This window comes from Erythrolamprus reginae, chromosome 6, assembly GCF_031021105.1.
Source record: "Erythrolamprus reginae isolate rEryReg1 chromosome 6, rEryReg1.hap1, whole genome shotgun sequence".
Taxonomy (NCBI): domain Eukaryota; kingdom Metazoa; phylum Chordata; class Lepidosauria; order Squamata; family Dipsadidae; genus Erythrolamprus; species Erythrolamprus reginae.
This window is the reverse complement of record NC_091955.1, coordinates 51,009,269-51,028,438: the sequence shown is the minus strand read 5'-3', so window position 1 is coordinate 51,028,438 and position 19,170 is coordinate 51,009,269. Positions and strand designations below refer to the sequence as shown.

At 35.2% G+C, this 19,170-nt stretch overlaps 1 protein-coding gene and 1 pseudogene across 1 annotated transcript in view; one reads left to right on the top strand and one right to left on the bottom strand.

Moving 5' to 3' along the window:
* The window catches only part of LOC139168875 (synaptotagmin-1), a 455,513-nt gene that overhangs the window by 262,282 nt on the left and 174,061 nt on the right, over positions 1-19,170 (bottom strand). The window lies entirely within an intron of this gene.
* Positions 4,640-8,103, top strand: LOC139168869 (NADH-ubiquinone oxidoreductase chain 5-like; annotated as a pseudogene).

The window sequence follows — 19,170 nt, the reverse complement described above, 5'->3', positions numbered from 1 at the left end:
GCCATACGCAACCCAACTTACCCTACAAGAAGCCACAGGACCCACAATAGAAGAAGTAATCTTCCTACATGACCATGTATTATTACTCACATGCTTAATATCTATAGTAATTTTAATATTTACTATCACCGCAACCTCAACAGCCCTAACACACAACGACCCAACAGAAGAAGTAGAACAACTAGAAGCAGCTTGAACCGCTGCCCCTATTATAATTTTAATTCTCACAGCCCTACCCTCAGTTCGATCTCTTTATTTAATAGAAGAAGTATTTGACCCTCATCTAACTATTAAAACAACCGGACATCAATGATACTGAAATTATGAATATTCTGATAATACCCAAACATCATTTGACTCTTATATGATTCAAACAGAAAATTTACAAAGCGGGGGCCCGCGCCTTCTCGAAGTAGACCACCGCATGATTATACCTGCAGGCCTGCAGGCCCGCATTATTGTAACCGCAGAAGACGTCCTTCATTCCTGAACAATTCCATCTCTTGGAGTAAAAGTAGACGCAGTCCCAGGACGCCTTAACCAACTTCCCTTAACCACATCACGAGTTGGTGTATTCTTTGGCCAATGTTCAGAAATCTGCGGGGCCAACCACAGTTTTATACCAATCGCAATTGAAGCAATCCCACTACCTAATTTTGAACAATGATTAATTAAATAGTCACGGAGAAGCTTTTATAGCATTAACCTTTTAAGTTAAAGAAGAAACACACTTTCCTCAGTGAATGCCCCAACTGGATACAGTTTATATTTTTCTAATCTTTACATGAACCTGACTTGTTATTTATTTAATAACTCAAAAAATTAAGACCTTCCTGCTAATTTCAAAAAAGAAAGACCAACAAACTAAGCCCAACACACCCAGCCCCCATGAATACAAACCTATTTGAACAATTTAAAAGCCCAGAACTCTTATATATCCCAACTATAATTTTATCTATACTTATCCCACTCCTATTAATACACCACAAACCTAAACTCTTAGGAAACCGAATAACAACCGCCCTTACATGAACTTTAAAATCCACTACAACCAATATAACCACACAACTATCCGAAACAGGACAAAAATGATGTCGTATCCTTATAAGCTTACTTTTTTTTATCCTGATATCCAATATTCTAGGCCTCCTTCCATATACCTTTACACCAACTTCCCAATTATCAATAAACATAACACTAGCTATCCCCATATGAATAGCCACAGTCATCACCGGAATGACCAAAAACCCATCAACCACACTAGCCCACATGCTCCCAGAAGGATCCCCAACCCCTCTAATCCCATTCATAATTATAATTGAAACTGTTAGCCTCATTATACGACCCCTAGCACTAGGAGTCCGACTCACAGCTAACATTACAGCAGGTCACCTACTTATAACAATAATTAGCTCAACCGCACTTAACTTTTCTTTCTCCTATGTTTCTCTAAGCTTCCTCATATGAGCTCTACTTTTTTTATTAACTATCCTTGAATTAGCAGTAGCCTGCATCCAGGCCTATGTTTTTGTATTATTAATTATTTTGTACTTACAAGAAAACACATAATGACCCACCAACTTCACCAATATCACCTAATGGACCCTAGTCCATGACCTCTAACTGGAGCCATAGGCTCCATACTTATAGCCTCTGGACTAGCCATCTGATTTCACACAAACTCCTCCTCCATCCTTAAACTAGGACTTCTAACTACTATACTTACAATAATTCAATGATGACGAGATGTTGTCCGAGAAAGCACGTATCAAGGACATCACACAAAAGGAGTACAAAAAAATATACGCTATGGTATAATCTTGTTTATTACATCAGAAATTTTCTTCTTCCTAGGATTCTTCTGAGCCCTATACCACGTAAGTTTAATTCCAACACCAGAGTTAGGTTCAGAATGACCTCCTACAGGGGTGGTCCCCCTTAACCCCATAGACGTCCCACTCTTAAACACAGCAGTATTACTCTCATCCGGAGCAACAATTACATGATCCCACCACTCCCTAACAAAGGGAAATAAAAAAGAAGCAACCCTAGCCCTCATTATCACAGTTGTCCTAGGAGGTTACTTTACAGCCCTCCAAGCAACCGAATATATAGAAACCCCATTTACCATTTCAGATAGTGTTTACGGCTCACTTTTCTTCGTAACTACAGGATTTCACGGACTTCACGTAATTATTGGCACCTCTTTTCTAATGGTCTGCCTACTACGTCTAACCCATCATCACCTTACAACCACCCACCACTTTGGTTATGAAGCCGCAATCTGATATTGACACTTCGTAGATGTTGTTTGACTATTCCTCTATGTCTCAGTATACTGATGAGGATCCTATTTCTTTAGTATACCAGTATTAATGCCTTCCAAGCATTAGGCCCCACAAGGGAAGAAATAATTAACTTTATAATCTTTATTACTCTCTCTCTTCTAACAACTGTCCTATTATACTTCATTAACACGTACACCACCTCCAAACCAGACACTAATAAACTCTCACCCTATGAATGCGGCTTTGACCCAACAGACAACGCACGCACACCAATTTCTATCCAATTCTTCTTAGTCGCTATCTTGTTTATCCTCTTTGACCTAGAAATTGTACTCCTCCTCCCTGTCGTATGAAGCATAAACACCAACCCCCCCTACACCACTTTTACCCTAATCATTACCCTCATCACCATTCTCACACTAGGCCTACTATATGAATGACTACAAGGAGGCCTAGAATGAGTAGAATATTTAAGGTAGTCTAATCAGACACCCGATTTCGACTCGGGAAATCTTAATCATTAAGCCTTAAAAATGGAAACAGCCAAAACTATACTATTTATAGCCTTTACAATTACTATCACAAGCCTTTCCATACAACACAAACACCTTATACTTGCCCTCATATGCTTAGAAACAATAATGCTTATTGTATTTTCTATGTTAGTAATATTTACCTCAACTTCAACAACCACAACACAAACCCCCATATCAATTGTAATACTATCTTTATCTGTGTGTGGAGCCGCCGTTGGCCTCAGCCTAGTAGTTGCAATCACACGCACTCACGGAAATGACTTCCTAAAAAATCTAAGTCTACTATAATGCTTAAAATTTTATACATAACCTCTATATTAATTCCTACTATCTTTACTATTAAACCAAAAATACTCTACACAACATCAATTTCCTACACATTCTTACTCGCCACACTAAGCTTAAATTTACTAGAACCAACCTCCAATAACCATCTTTTTCTTGACTCAAGCTCAACCCCTTTATTCGTACTATCTTTCTGACTCCTACCAATTACAGTAATAGCAGGCCAACATGCAATAACCAAAGAGCCAACTCAACGACAACGAACATACCTAATAACAATCGTACTTCTTCAAGTATTTATTGCAGCAACATTTACAGCCTACAACCTCACACTAATATACATTATATTTGAAGCCACTCTCATTCCAACCCTTATTATTATTACCCGATGAGGACAACAAGCAGAACGACTCACTGCAGGAACCTACTTTATACTTTATACCTTAACAACCTCAATACCACTTCTTATAGCAATCATTTTCCTCAACAACTCCTCCAACACCCCAACACTGTTTATCCAAACAGCACAAACCCCATGGCAGCTAAGCGAGCTATTATGAATAGCCTGCTTAGCTGCCTTTTTAGCGAAAATACCAATCTACGGATTACACCTATGATTACCAAAAGCACATGTTGAAGCCCCCATTGTGGGCTCCATAGTACTAGCCGCAATTTTGCTAAAACTTGGAGGATATGGAATTATACGCTTAACACAAATCCTTCCCGTAATAAAAACTGATATATTTTTACCATTTATCGTGCTAGCTCTGTGAGGGGCCACCCTAGCAAACCTGACCTGTCTACAACAAACAGACCTTAAATCCTTAATCGCATATTCATCAATTAGCCACATAGGCCTAGTAATTGCAGCAATCGCTATTCAAACACAATGAAGCCTAGCCGGAGCTATAGCCCTCATAATTGCCCACGGTTTTACTTCCTCAGCACTATTTTGCTTAGCAAACATCACCTATGAACGAACTAAAACCCGAATTATAAACCTTACACGAGGGTTTCATAACCTCCTACCAATAATCACAATATGATGACTTTTAATTAACCTAATAAATATTGCAACCCCACCCAGTCTAAATTTTACAGGAGAACTGCTTATTGCATCCTCCCTGTTCTATTGATGCCCCATTACAATAACTATATTTGGAATATCCATACTAATTACAGCACTATATTCCCTTCACATATTTTTATCTACACAAATAGGCACACCCCTTACTAATTCTAAAATCGCACAAACACACTCACGAGAACACCTCCTCATAACCCTCCACACACTACCACTAATATTAGTCTCTATAAAACCTGAACTTATATTTAGGTGCGCGTAATTTAAATAAAATGTCATGCTGTGACCATGATAATAGGAGTCTCTCCTCACACACCACGAGGGTGTCATAAGATCTGCTAACTCTTTTACCTGGAACTAAACTCCAGCCCCCTCTACCAAAGGATAGTAGTATTCCACTGGTCTTAGGCACCAAAACCCTTGGTGCAAATCCAAGTGGTAGAATAATGGACCTTATCTCCCCAACAATTATACTTACTACTTTCTTATCCCTAATTGCACTAATCATACAACCACAAACAATACAAAATATAAAGAAAAACCTTATATTATTATTTTTTCTAAACTTAGTCCCTATTAACCCCCTCCTTAACAATAAAGAACTTACAATATCATTCCCACCACTAATTAATGTAATGACAGAAAACATTAACATCTCTGTTACATTAGACACCCTATCACTTATATTCTTTCCCATCGCCCTATTCATTACATGATCTATCACAGAATTTTCTATTTGGTATATATCATCAGACCCCCTCAACAATAAATTTACCAAGTACCTACTAATCTTTTTAATTACTATATTAACTATTATTTCAGCAAATAATCTATACCAACTTTTCATCGGGTGAGAAGGCGTAGGAATTATATCTTTTCTCCTAATTGGATGATGATCTGGTCGCCCAGACGCCAACACAGCCGCACTCCAAGCTATTGCCTACAATCGCATCGGAGACATTGGCCTTATTTTAACAACCCTATGACTAATAACTTCATCATCTATTAACTTACAAGAACTTATCTTTCAACACGAAATAATATACACCATTCCAACAATAGGCCTATTAGCTGCAGCCATGGGAAAATCCGCACAATTTGGCCTACACCCCTGACTTCCTTCCGCTATAGAAGGCCCAACCCCTGTATCAGCCCTACTACACTCCAGCACTATAGTCGTAGCAGGAGTTTTTTTACTCATCCGACTTTACCCAACATATTGCAACAACAAAACCATAACTACAATCTGCCTTCTAGTAGGATCTATAACAACTATATTTGCTGCAACCGCAGCAACAACCCACTACGACATTAAAAAGATTATCGCACTATCAACCACAAGCCAACTAGGCTTAATAATAACCATAATCGGCCTCAATCAACCAACACTAGCTTTTCTCCACATAGCTACTCACTCTTTTTTTAAAGCCTTATTATTCCTATGCTCAGGATCATTTACTCATAACCTGAATAACGAACAAGATATCCGAATGATAGGAGGCCTAACAAAAACAACCCCTATAACCTCATCATTTATTACAATCGCTAGCTTCTCCCTTATAGGCATACCCTTTCTAACCGGCTTTTACTCAAAAGACACCATCATTGAAACAATAATAAATTCTTATACCAACTCATGAGCCATAACAATGATCTTCATCGCCACCATTATTTCTGCCGTCTACAGTACACAACTTATTTTATATTTACTCTCCAAATTCCCACGAACAAACCACACCACTAACAAAGAAACAACAAACATCATCACCCCCCTTCTACGTCTAACCGCTGCTTCAACCTTAATAGGTACTCTAGCAAAAACCCTAACTCTACAAACCACAACACTAATTACTATACCAACCATAATTAAACTCACAGCACTAATTGCTACACTTACAGGAGCCTCTCTATCAATAGACATACTCAACACCACCCTCCATTCTAAACCAAAAAAAACAATTACATCCAACCACTTCTTCAACCAGCTAGCTTTCTTCAATATCCCCCACCGAATACTAACCATACAAAGTATAAAACTTAGCCAACAAAAATCCAATGAGCTTATTGATCTATGAACGCTCGAAATACTAGGACCTAAAGGCCTATCAAACTCAATCACCCCGACCATCCACCTCTCAACACAACAAAAAAATATAATCAAAAACTTCCTCCCAATCTTTACCTTCACCATAATTTCCTCTATCCTTCTTCTCTAAAAGAACGCAGACCCCCCTTACAAGATCAACCAATTACTACCAAAATAGAAAACAACACCACAAACAAACCCCAAGAACAAACCACCAAACCCACACCACCCTTAAAATAAAAAACACAAGCACCATTTACCTCTAAACACAACATCTCCTCTCAAACCGTATTAACTATTAACGCATCTAAGACCCAAACACCAACTCACCAAAAACCCAAAATAGCTAAGACCAAAACAAAAATAGCAAAAAACTTAGCCAACCACCCCCGTAGCATATCCACCTTATCCTTCTCTACACTCACACAATAACTAAAAATCACAACCAGACCCCCTAAATAAATAATATAAACTACAAAAGCCATAAAAGTACGACCAAAAACAACCATAAAAAGACAACAAAAAAATGAGACCCCTATAAGAATAATCACCCCTTGATAAGGAACAAAAATATAACCTAACACAGACACACTAAAAACTACAAATATTATTGACATATACACCAAATAATTTATTAAAACCATAATTTTTGCTCTATTAGAGACCTGCGGTACGAAAAACCACTGTTGTAATCAACTACAAAAATCATGCTCAACCAACACACACTTCTACTATTTAATCTTCTCCCAGTAGGAATAAATATCTCTACTTGATGAAATTTTGGCTCAATACTATTAGCCTGCTTAATTTTACAAACTTTAACGGGTTTCCTCCTAGCAATCCATTACACAGCTAACATCAACCTAGCCTTCTCATCTGTCATTCACATTATACGAGACACCCCCCACGGATGAATCTTACAAAACCTCCATGCCATCGGAGCTTCTATATTCTTTATCTGTATCTACATCCACATCGGCCGCGGCCTCTACTACAGTTCCTACCTAAACAAATCAGTATGACTATCAGGTGTTAGCCTACTTATTACTCTAATAGCAACTGCTTTCTTCGGATACGTTCTTCCCTGAGGACAAATATCCTTCTGAGCAGCAACAGTAATTACCAATCTCCTGACAGCCGTACCTTATATTGGCACCTCTCTAACAACTTGACTATGAGGAGGATTCTCAATCAATGACCCTACACTAACACGATTCTTCGCACTTCACTTTATCCTCCCATTCATCATTATATCTTTATCCTCCATCCACATTATTCTTCTTCACGACGAAGGCTCAGGCAACCCACTCGGAACCAACTCAGACACAGACAAAATCCCATTTCACCCCTACCACTCATACAAAGACACCCTAATATTATCTATCCTTATCTCCCTCATACTCATCACTATTTCCCTCGCCCCCAACATCTTTAACGACCCAGATAACTTCTCAAAAGCCAATCCAATAGTTACACCCCAACATATTAAACCAGAATGATACTTTCTATTTGCATACGGAATTCTACGATCAGTCCCAAATAAGCTAGGCGGGACTTTAGCACTAATCTTATCAGTCTCCATCCTAATCTCAATACCATTTACCCACACCTCTTACATTCGATCAATGACCTTTCGCCCATTTGGACAACTCCTATTCTGAACCCTAATTACTACCTTCATTACAATTACATGAGCAGCCACTAAACCAGTAGAACCCCCATTTATACTAATTAGCCAAATAACCTCTCTACTCTACTTCCTATTCTTCATTATAAACCCCATTCTAGGTTGACTAGAAAATAAACTCTCTATACCACCCACATGCCCTGGTAGCTTAACTCACAAAGCATTGTTCTTGTAAACCAAAGACGGGCCCTTCCCCCAGAGCATCAAAGAGGGACTTCCATCTCTAGCCCCCAAAGCTAACATTTTATCTTAAACTACTCTTTGATTGCCCCCTCCGGGGGTGTATCCCCAACCATATGCCCCCTCCGGGGGTGTATCCCCAACCATATGCCCCCTCCGGGGGTGTATCCCCAACCATATGCCCCCTCCGGGGGTGTATCCCCAACCATATGCCCCCTCCGGGGGTGTATCCCCAACCATATGCCCCCTCCGGGGGTGTATCCCCAACCATATGCCCCCTCCGGGGGTGTATCCCCGACCATATGCCCCCTCCGGGGGTGTATCCCCGACCATATGCCCCCTCCGGGGGTGTATCCCCAACCATATGCCCCCTCCGGGGGTGTATCCCCAACCATATGCCCCCTCCGGGGGTGTATCCCCGACCATATGCCCCCTCCGGGGGTGTATCCCCGACCATATGCCCCCTCCGGGGGTGTATCCCCGACCATATGCCCCCTCCGGGGGTGTATCCCGGCCCATAGATTAATGTATCTCTTATACATTAGTCTTACTTTGCTATGTATAATCCACATAAGTGATTTGCCCCATGCATATAAGCCAGTATTGTATAATAATGATTAGTACGATATGTTAGTATGTATAATCCACATTAACGATTTGCCCCACGCATATAAGCCAGTATTTTATATTAATGATTATTAAGACATATTGGTTTAATAGCACACTCCTTATCCACCTCATATTCTGGGTCGTTCCATGCACGGTACGTCTGGGGACGTGACTCGTTATTCATAATTACTCACGAATATCCTGTTCCAACTGGTATCCCATGATCTAGTCCAGCCCGAGAAATCCTCTATCCTTCAGCGTAAAGCATGGCAGTCCCGCTTTTCACGTCCATGTATTGTAACTCCTCCCACAGTGCCTTTTACGAGACCACTGGTTACTCTTTCAGGTTCATTTCGATGGCCCGGAACCATCCCTCATTCCCAGCTTTTTACGACGCCTTCATCGCACCCTCTATATTGGTACATACACCCTCATGTTTAGATCACGCATGCTCGATCCACCCCTGGTAATTTTTATTTTTTAACGGCTTTCTTCAACCCCCCCTTGCCCGCGGCTTCCTCTCGGACGTGTACAACTCCAGTTCATCTTGAGCATACCCACGTTCCAGTGCTTATTGGACATATTATTAATCTGGCATATTCCCCCATATATTACAATCTTTCCATGGTTTTTAGACATACTTTTCTTATTCCTACTACTCTCCAGCCATTCTCTACAAATTTTTATTGGATATTTTCCCACAAAACACTTTTTTGCAGCCTGATTTTTTAAAAATCATATCGTATTTTGAAAGACAAATTAATCAATAAAATCCAACAAACCCGTTTTCTTATAATAAAGCACCATTACATCTTGCATATGAACCCCTTTGTACTTTCAAAGGCACAACCCCTACATATCTGTGAAAAAGATTTCACATATTTATTAATTAATTATCCTATCTTATATTTAAATCCGGAGATTCTCTATTATAAATAGAATTCACTGTAAAAAGTATTTTTATACAATATTAATTAATTTGCCTTTACTAATATTAAATCCGGGGATTCTCTATTTCATAAAGAAATTATCTGTGAAAAAGATTTCACATATTTATTAATTAATTATCCTATCTTATATTTAAATCCGGAGATTCTCTATTATAAATAGAATTCACTGTAAAAAGTATTTTTATACAATATTAATTAATTTGCCTTTACTAATATTAAATCCGGGGATTCTCTATTTCATAAAGAAATTATCTGTGAAAAAGATTTCACATATTTATTAATTAATTATCCTATCTTATATTTAAATCCGGAGATTCTCTATTATAAATAGAATTCACTGTAAAAAGTATTTTTATACAATATTAATTAATTTGCCTTTACTAATATTAAATCCGGGGATTCTCTATTTCATAAAGAAATTATCTGTGAAAAAGATTTCACATATTTATTAATTAATTATCCTATCTTATATTTAAATCCGGAGATTCTCTATTATAAATAGAATTCACTGTAAAAAGTATTTTTATACAATATTAATTAATTTGCCTTTACTAATATTAAATCCGGGGATTCTCTATTTCATAAAGAAATTATCTGTGAAAAAGATTTCACATATTTATTAATTAATTATCCTATCTTATATTTAAATCCGGAGATTCTCTATTATAAATAGAATTCACTGTAAAAAGTATTTTTATACAATATTAATTAATTTGCCTTTACTAATATTAAATCCGGGGATTCTCTATTTCATAAAGAAATTATCTGTGAAAAAGATTTCACATATTTATTAATTAATTATCCTATCTTATATTTAAATCCGGGGATTCTCTATTATAAATAGAATTCACTGTAAAAAGTATTTTTATACAATATTAATTAATTTGCCTTTACTAATTTTAAATCCGGGGATTCTCTATTTCATAAAGAAATTATCTGTGAAAAAGATTTCACATATTTATTAATTAATTATCCTATCTTATATTTAAATCCGGGGATTCTCTATTATAAATAGAATTCACTGTAAAAAGTATTTTTATACAATATTAATTAATTTGCCTTTACTAATATTAAATCCGGGGATTCTCTATTTCATAAAGAAATTATCTGTGAAAAAGATTTCACATATTTATTAATTAATTATCCTATCTTATATTTAAATCCGGAGATTCTCTATTATAAATAGAATTCACTGTAAAAAGTATTTTTATACAATATTAATTAATTTGCCTTTACTAATATTAAATCCGGGGATTCTCTATTTCATAAAGAAATTATCTGTGAAAAAGATTTCACATATTTATTAATTAATTATCCTATCTTATATTTAAATCCGGGGATTCTCTATTATAAATAGAATTCACTGTAAAAAGTATTTTTATACAATATTAATTAATTTGCCTTTACTAATATTAAATCCGGAGATTCTCTATTATAAATAGAATTCACTGTAAAAAGTATTTTTATACAATATTAATTAATTTGCCTTTACTAATATTAAATCCGGAGATTCTCTATTATAAATAGAATTCACTGTAAAAAGTATTTTTATACAATATTAATTAATTTGCCTTTACTAATATTAAATCCGGGGATTCTCTATTTCATAAAGAAATTATCTGTGAAAAAGATTTCACATATTTATTAATTAATTATCCTATCTTATATTTAAATCCGGGGATTCTCTATTTCATAAAGAAATTATCTGTGAAAAAGATTTCACATATTTATTAATTAATTATCCTATCTTATATTTAAATCCGGGGATTCTCTATTATAAATAGAATTCACTGTAAAAAGTATTTTTATACAATATTAATTAATTTGCCTTTACTAATATTAAATCCGGGGATTCTCTATTTCATAAAGAAATTATCTGTGAAAAAGATTTCACATATTTATTAATTAATTATCCTATCTTATATTTAAATCCGGGGATTCTCTATTTCATAAAGAAATCATCTGTGAAAAAGATTTCACATATTTATTAATTAATTATCCTATCTTATATTTAAATCCGGGGATTCTCTATTATAAATAGAATTCACTGTAAAAAGTATTTTTATACAATATTAATTAATTTGCCTTTACTAATATTAAATCCGGGGATTCTCTATTTCATAAAGAAATTATCTGTGAAAAAGATTTCACATATTTATTAATTAATTATCCTATCTTATATTTAAATCCGGAGATTCTTTATATGTTATCATAGCTTATTACTAAAGCATAGCACTGAAAATGCTAAGATGGGTTTTACCTGATTAACACAAGGTCTTGGTTTTGAACCTCTAATTACCTTCACCCTTTAATTATACATGCAAGCCTCCCCACAACAGTGAATCAACCCACTAACATCTAGTACGAAAGGTATCAGGCAACCGCCTAAAACACCCAGCAATAAGCCACACCCACACGGGCATACCCGCAGCAGTAATTAATATTAAGCCATAAGCCTAAGCTTGACCTAGAAAAAGAGTTTTAGGGTCGGTTAATCTCGTGCCAGCGACCGCGGTTATACGATAGACCCAAGATAATTACACCGGCGTAAAGTATGACTAAATGACAGTAACACTATTAAGAAAGAAACCCCCCCCAGCCGTAAAAAGCCACAGGCCATATGAACCAGACCCTTAATAACTCAAACCTCACCAACTCATGAAAGCCACGACACAAACTAAGATTAGATACCTTACTATGCCCGGCCATAACACGACAATTAAACAACAATTTGTTCGCCAAATAACTACGAGTACAAACTTAAAATTTAAAAGACTTGACGGTACCCCATATCAACCTAGAGGAGCCTGTCCAATAAGCCGATACCCCACGATCAACCCAACACACTCTAGCCCTACAGTCTATATACCGCCGTCGCCAGTTCACCTTGCAAAAGAAACAAAGTGAGCACAATAGACCATATCTAACACGACAGGTCGAGGTGTAACTAATGAGTATGTAAAGATGGGCTACATTTTCTAAAACAGAAAATCACGGATAAACCATGAAACTAAAAACTGAAGGAGGATTTAGCAGTATGCTAAGAATAGAACACTAAACAGAAATTAACGCAATGAGGTGCGTACACACCGCCCGTCATCCCTGCCAACAATACTTCTTTCCTACATTAAACCTTACACTTTACTCAAGCAGGGCAAGTCGTAACACGGTAAGCGTACTGGAAAGTGCGCTTAGAAACAAAAAGTAGCTTATAAAAAGCATTCGACCTACACTCGAACGACATTATCAATATAATCTTTTTGAGCCACACAACTCTCTTACACAAATATCCTATAATATATCAAACAAAACATTTGACCCACTCAGTAGATGCGATCGAACAGTAAACCAATATAAGTACCGCAAGGAAAATAAAACAAGCAATAAACAGCAAAGACAAAACCTTGTACCTTTTGTATCATGGTTTAGCAAGTTAAAGGTAGACAAGAAGAACTGAAGCCTACCCACCCCGAAACCAGGTGAGCTACTTTAAAGTAGCCCAACTAGAGCCAACCCATCCCTGTAGCAAAAGGGTGGGACAACTTAAAAGTAGAAGTGAAAAGCCCATCGAACCCGGAGATAGCTGGCTACCTAACAAAAAGATTTTAGTCTTACTTTAGACCTATAAACCAAATACTAGTCCTCTAAAGAAACTCAATAGGGGTACAGCTCTATTGAAACAGGATACAACCTGAATTTGAGAGAAATCTATTCATCCTCACCCGTAGGCCTTTAAGCAGCCATCTAAAAAAATATCGTTAAAGAATTTTTTACCCAATTCAACAACCCAATGAAAACTCCAAAATAACTAAAGGTGAGCTCATACTTATGAACACCATTATGCTAAAACTAATAATAAGATACCCTCTCTATAACGCACCCATCCACTAGAAACGGACCCCCCACTAGTCATTAACAGACCACAATAGGTAAACCATTAACTAATTCTCACTTACCCCATTACTGTGACACCAACACAGGAGCGTTAAAAAGAAAGATTAAACACTATAAAAGGAACTCGGCAACCTAAACCCCAACTGTTTAACAAAAACATAACCTTTAGCCCTATTAACAGTATTAAAGGCAACGCCTGCCCAGTGAATAATTAAACGGCCGCGGTACTCTAACCGTGCAAAGGTAGCATAATCATTTGTCCACTAATTATGGACTAGTATGAAAGGCAAAATGAGGGTTCAACTGTCTCTTATAGTGAGTCAATTAAACTGATCTCCCAGTAAAAAAGCTGGAATAAACACACAAGACCAGAAGACCCTGTGAAGCTTAAACTAAACTATTAAACCACATAATAATTACTTTCGGTTGGGGCGACCTCGGAAAAAAAAGAACTTCCAAATTAGTGACATCAATCACCCCATAGGCCAACAAGCCACATACGACCCAGTACACCTGATAATTGAACCAAGTTACTCCAGGGATAACAGCGCCATCTTCTTCAAGAGTCCATATCAAAAAGAAGGTTTACGACCTCGATGTTGGATCAGGACATCCCAATGGTGTAGCCGCTATTAAAGGTTCGTTTGTTCAACGATTAACAGTCCTACGTGATCTGAGTTCAGACCGGAGCAATCCAGGTCGGTTTCTATCTATGTTTAACCACTCCGCCCAGTACGAAAGGACCGACGAAGCGGAGCCAATACTAAAGATACGCTCTTAACTACAAACCAAATACTACCTCCCCATTTTTAAACCAAGATAAGGTTAATTAAGATAAACCTCTTAATAATTTACTCAATCTTTCTTAACACCATAAACACCCTTCTCTACATTCTCCCTATCCTAATTGCTGTCGCATTCCTCACCCTCTTAGAGCGAAAATTAATAGGATACATACAACACCGCAAAGGCCCAAACATCGTAGGCCCAGAAGGCCTCCTCCAACCAATCGCAGACGGACTAAAACTAATTATTAAAGAATCAACCAAACCCTCCATATCATCACCCATCCTATTTATACTTTCACCCATCCTAGCACTCACACTAGCCCTAATCACCTGAATACCTATACCAATACCAACCCCATTAATTAACATAAACTTAGGCCTTATATTTATTATAGCCATATCGGGCATATTCACCTACATCATCCTATGATCCGGATGGTCTTCAAACTCAAAATACCCACTACTAGGCTCTATACGAGCTGTAGCACAAATTATTTCCTATGAAGTAACACTCGGCCTAATTATCATCTCAATAGCCACCCACTCTGGTGGATACTCACTCCTCTCTTTCACAGAGACGCAAGAAAAACTATGATTATTCCTATCCTCCTGACCACTAGCTATAATATGATTCACATCCACACTAGCAGAAACCAACCGCTCACCCTTTGACCTAACAGAAGGAGAATCTGAACTAGTTTCAGGATTCAACGTAGAATTCTCAGCAAGCCCATTCGCACTACTATTCCTAGCAGAATATACCAACATCCTATTAATAAACACCCTATCAACAATGATATTCTTCAACCCAGGCACAAACTTCTCACCACTATTTACAACAAATTTACTAGTAAAAACAACTCTCCTCACAACTATATTCCTATGAACCCGCGCCTCATACCCCCGATTCCGATATGACCAACTCATACACCTCCTATGAAAACAATTTCTCCCACTAACCCTAGCAATATGCTTACTAAACTGCTCTTCTCCTACAGCACTATTTGGTGTTCCACCACAATAGAAGCGTGCCTGAGAAAGGACTACTTTGATAGAGTAGACACGGAACTAAATATTCCCGCTTCTCATATGCCCCCTCCGGGGGTGTATCCCCGACCATATGCCCCCTCCGGGGGTGTATCCCGGCCCATAGATTAATGTATCTCTTATACATTAGTCTTACTTTGCTATGTATAATCCACATAAGTGATTTGCCCCATGCATATAAGCCAGTATTGTATAATAATGATTAGTACGATATGTTAGTATGTATAATCCACATTAACGATTTGCCCCACGCATATAAGCCAGTATTTTATATTAATGATTATTAAGACATATTGGTTTAATAGCACACTCCTTATCCACCTCATATTCTGGGTCGTTCCATGCACGGTACGTCTGGGGACGTGACTCGTTATTCATAATTACTCACGAATATCCTGTTCCAACTGGTATCCCATGATCTAGTCCAGCCCGAGAAATCCTCTATCCTTCAGCGTAAAGCATGGCAGTCCCGCTTTTCACGTCCATGTATTGTAACTCCTCCCACAGTGCCTTTTACGAGACCACTGGTTACTCTTTCAGGTTCATTTCGATGGCCCGGAACCATCCCTCATTCCCAGCTTTTTACGACGCCTTCATCGCACCCTCTATATTGGTACATACACCCTCATGTTTAGATCACGCATGCTCGATCCACCCCTGGTAATTTTTATTTTTTAACGGCTTTCTTCAACCCCCCCTTGCCCGCGGCTTCCTCTCGGACGTGTACAACTCCAGTTCATCTTGAGCATACCCACGTTCCAGTGCTTATTGGACATATTATTAATCTGGCATATTCCCCCATATATTACAATCTTTCCATGGTTTTTAGACATACTTTTCTTATTCCTACTACTCTCCAGCCATTCTCTACAAATTTTTATTGGATATTTTCCCACAAAACACTTTTTTGCAGCCTGATTTTTTAAAAATCATATCGTATTTTGAAAGACAAATTAATCAATAAAATCCAACAAACCCGTTTTCTTATAATAAAGCACCATTACATCTTGCATATGAACCCCTTTGTACTTTCAAAGGCACAACCCCTACATATCTGTGAAAAAGATTTCACATATTTATTAATTAATTATCCTATCTTATATTTAAATCCGAGGATTCTCTATTATAAATAGAATTCACTGTAAAAAGTATTTTTATACAATATTAATTAATTTGCCTTTACTAATATTAAATCCGGGGATTCTCTATTTCATAAAGAAATATCTGTGAAAAAGATTTCACATATTTATTAATTAATTATCCTATCTTATATTTAAATCCGGAGATTCTCTATTATAAATAGAATTCACTGTAAAAAGTATTTTTATACAATATTAATTAATTTGCCTTTACTAATATTAAATCCGGGGATTCTCTATTTCATAAAGAAATTATCTGTGAAAAAGATTTCACATATTTATTAATTAATTATCCTATCTTATATTTAAATCCGGAGATTCTCTATTATAAGTAGAATTCACTGTAAAAAGTATTTTTATACAATATTAATTAATTTGCCTTTACTAATATTTAAATCCGGGGATTCTCTATTTCATAAAGAAATCATCTGTGAAAAAGATTTCACATATTTATTAATTAATTATCCTATCTTATATTTAAATCCGGGGATTCTCTATTATAAATAGAATTCACTGTAAAAAGTATTTTTATACAATATTAATTAATTTGCCTTTACTAATATTTAAATCCGGGGATTCTCTATTTCATAAAGAAATTATCTGTGAAAAAGATTTCACATATTTATTAATTAATTATCCTATCTTATATTTAAATCCGGAGATTCTCTATTATAAATAGAATTCACTGTAAAAAGTATTTTTATACAATATTAATTAATTTGCCTTTACTAATATTTAAATCCGGGGATTCTCTATTTCATAAAGAAATTATCTGTGAAAAAGATTTCACATATTTATTAATTAATTATCCTATCTTATATTTAAATCCGGAGATTCTCTATTATAAATAGAATTCACTGTAAAAAGTATTTTTATACAATATTAATTAATTTGCCTTTACTAATATTAAATCCGGGGATTCTCTATTTCATAAAGAAATTATCTGTGAAAAAGATTTCACATATTTATTAATTAATTATCCTATCTTATATTTAAATCCGGGGATTCTCTATTATAAATAGAATTCACTGTAAAAAGTATTTTTATACAATATTAATTAATTTGCCTTTACTAATATTTAAATCCGGGGATTCTCTATTTCATAAAGAAATTATCTGTGAAAAAGATTTCACATATTTATTAATTAATTATCCTATCTTATATTTAAATCCGGAGATTCTCTATTATAAATAGAATTCACTGTAAAAAGTATTTTTATACAATATTAATTAATTTGCCTTTACTAATATTAAATCCGGGGATTCTCTATTTCATAAAGAAATTATCTGTGAAAAAGATTTCACATATTTATTAATTAATTATCCTATCTTATATTTAAATCCGGGGATTCTCTATTATAAATAGAATTCACTGTAAAAAGTATTTTTATACAATATTAATTAATTTGCCTTTACTAATATTAAATCCGGGGATTCTCTATTTCATAAAGAAATTATCTGTGAAAAAGATTTCACATATTTATTAATTAATTATCCTATCTTATATTTAAATCCGGAGATTCTCTATTATAAATAGAATTCACTGTAAAAAGTATTTTTATACAATATTAATTAATTTGCCTTTACTAATATTAAATCCGGGGATTCTCTATTTCATAAAGAAATTATCTGTGAAAAAGATTTCACATATTTATTAATTAATTATCCTATCTTATATTTAAATCCGGGGATTCTCTATTTCATAAAGAAATTATCTGTGAAAAAGATTTCACATATTTATTAATTAATTATCCTATCTTATATTTAAATCCGGGGATTCTCTATTATAAATAGAATTCACTGTAAAAAGTATTTTTATACAATATTAATTAATTTGCCTTTACTAATATTAAATCCGGGGATTCTCTATTTCATAAAGAAATTATCTGTGAAAAAGATTTCACATATTTATTAATTAATTATCCTATCTTATATTTAAATCCGAGGATTCTCTATTATAAATAGAATTCACTGTAAAAAGTATTTTTATACAATATTAATTAATTTGCCTTTACTAATATTAAATCCGGGGATTCTCTATTTCATAAAGAAATTATCTGTGAAAAAGATTTCACATATTTATTAATTAATTATCCTATCTTATATTTAAATCCGGGGATTCTCTATTATAAATAGAATTCACTGTAAAAAGTATTTTTATACAATATTAATTAATTTGCCTTTACTAATATTAAATCCGGGGATTCTCTATTTCATAAAGAAATTATCTGTGAAAAAGATTTCACATATTTATTAATTAATTATCCTATCTTATATTTAAATCCGAGGATTCTCTATTATAAATAGAATTCACTGTAAAAAGTATTTTTATACAATATTAATTAATTTGCCTTTACTAATATTAAATCCGGGGATTCTCTATTTCATAAAGAAATTATCTGTGAAAAAGATTTCACATATTTATTAATTAATTATCCTATCTTATATTTAAATCCGGGGATTCTCTATTATAAATAGAATTCACTGTAAAAAGTATTTTTATACAATATTAATTAATTTGCCTTTACTAATATTAAATCCGGGGATTCTCTATTTCATAAAGAAATCATCTGTGAAAAAGATTTCACATATTTATTA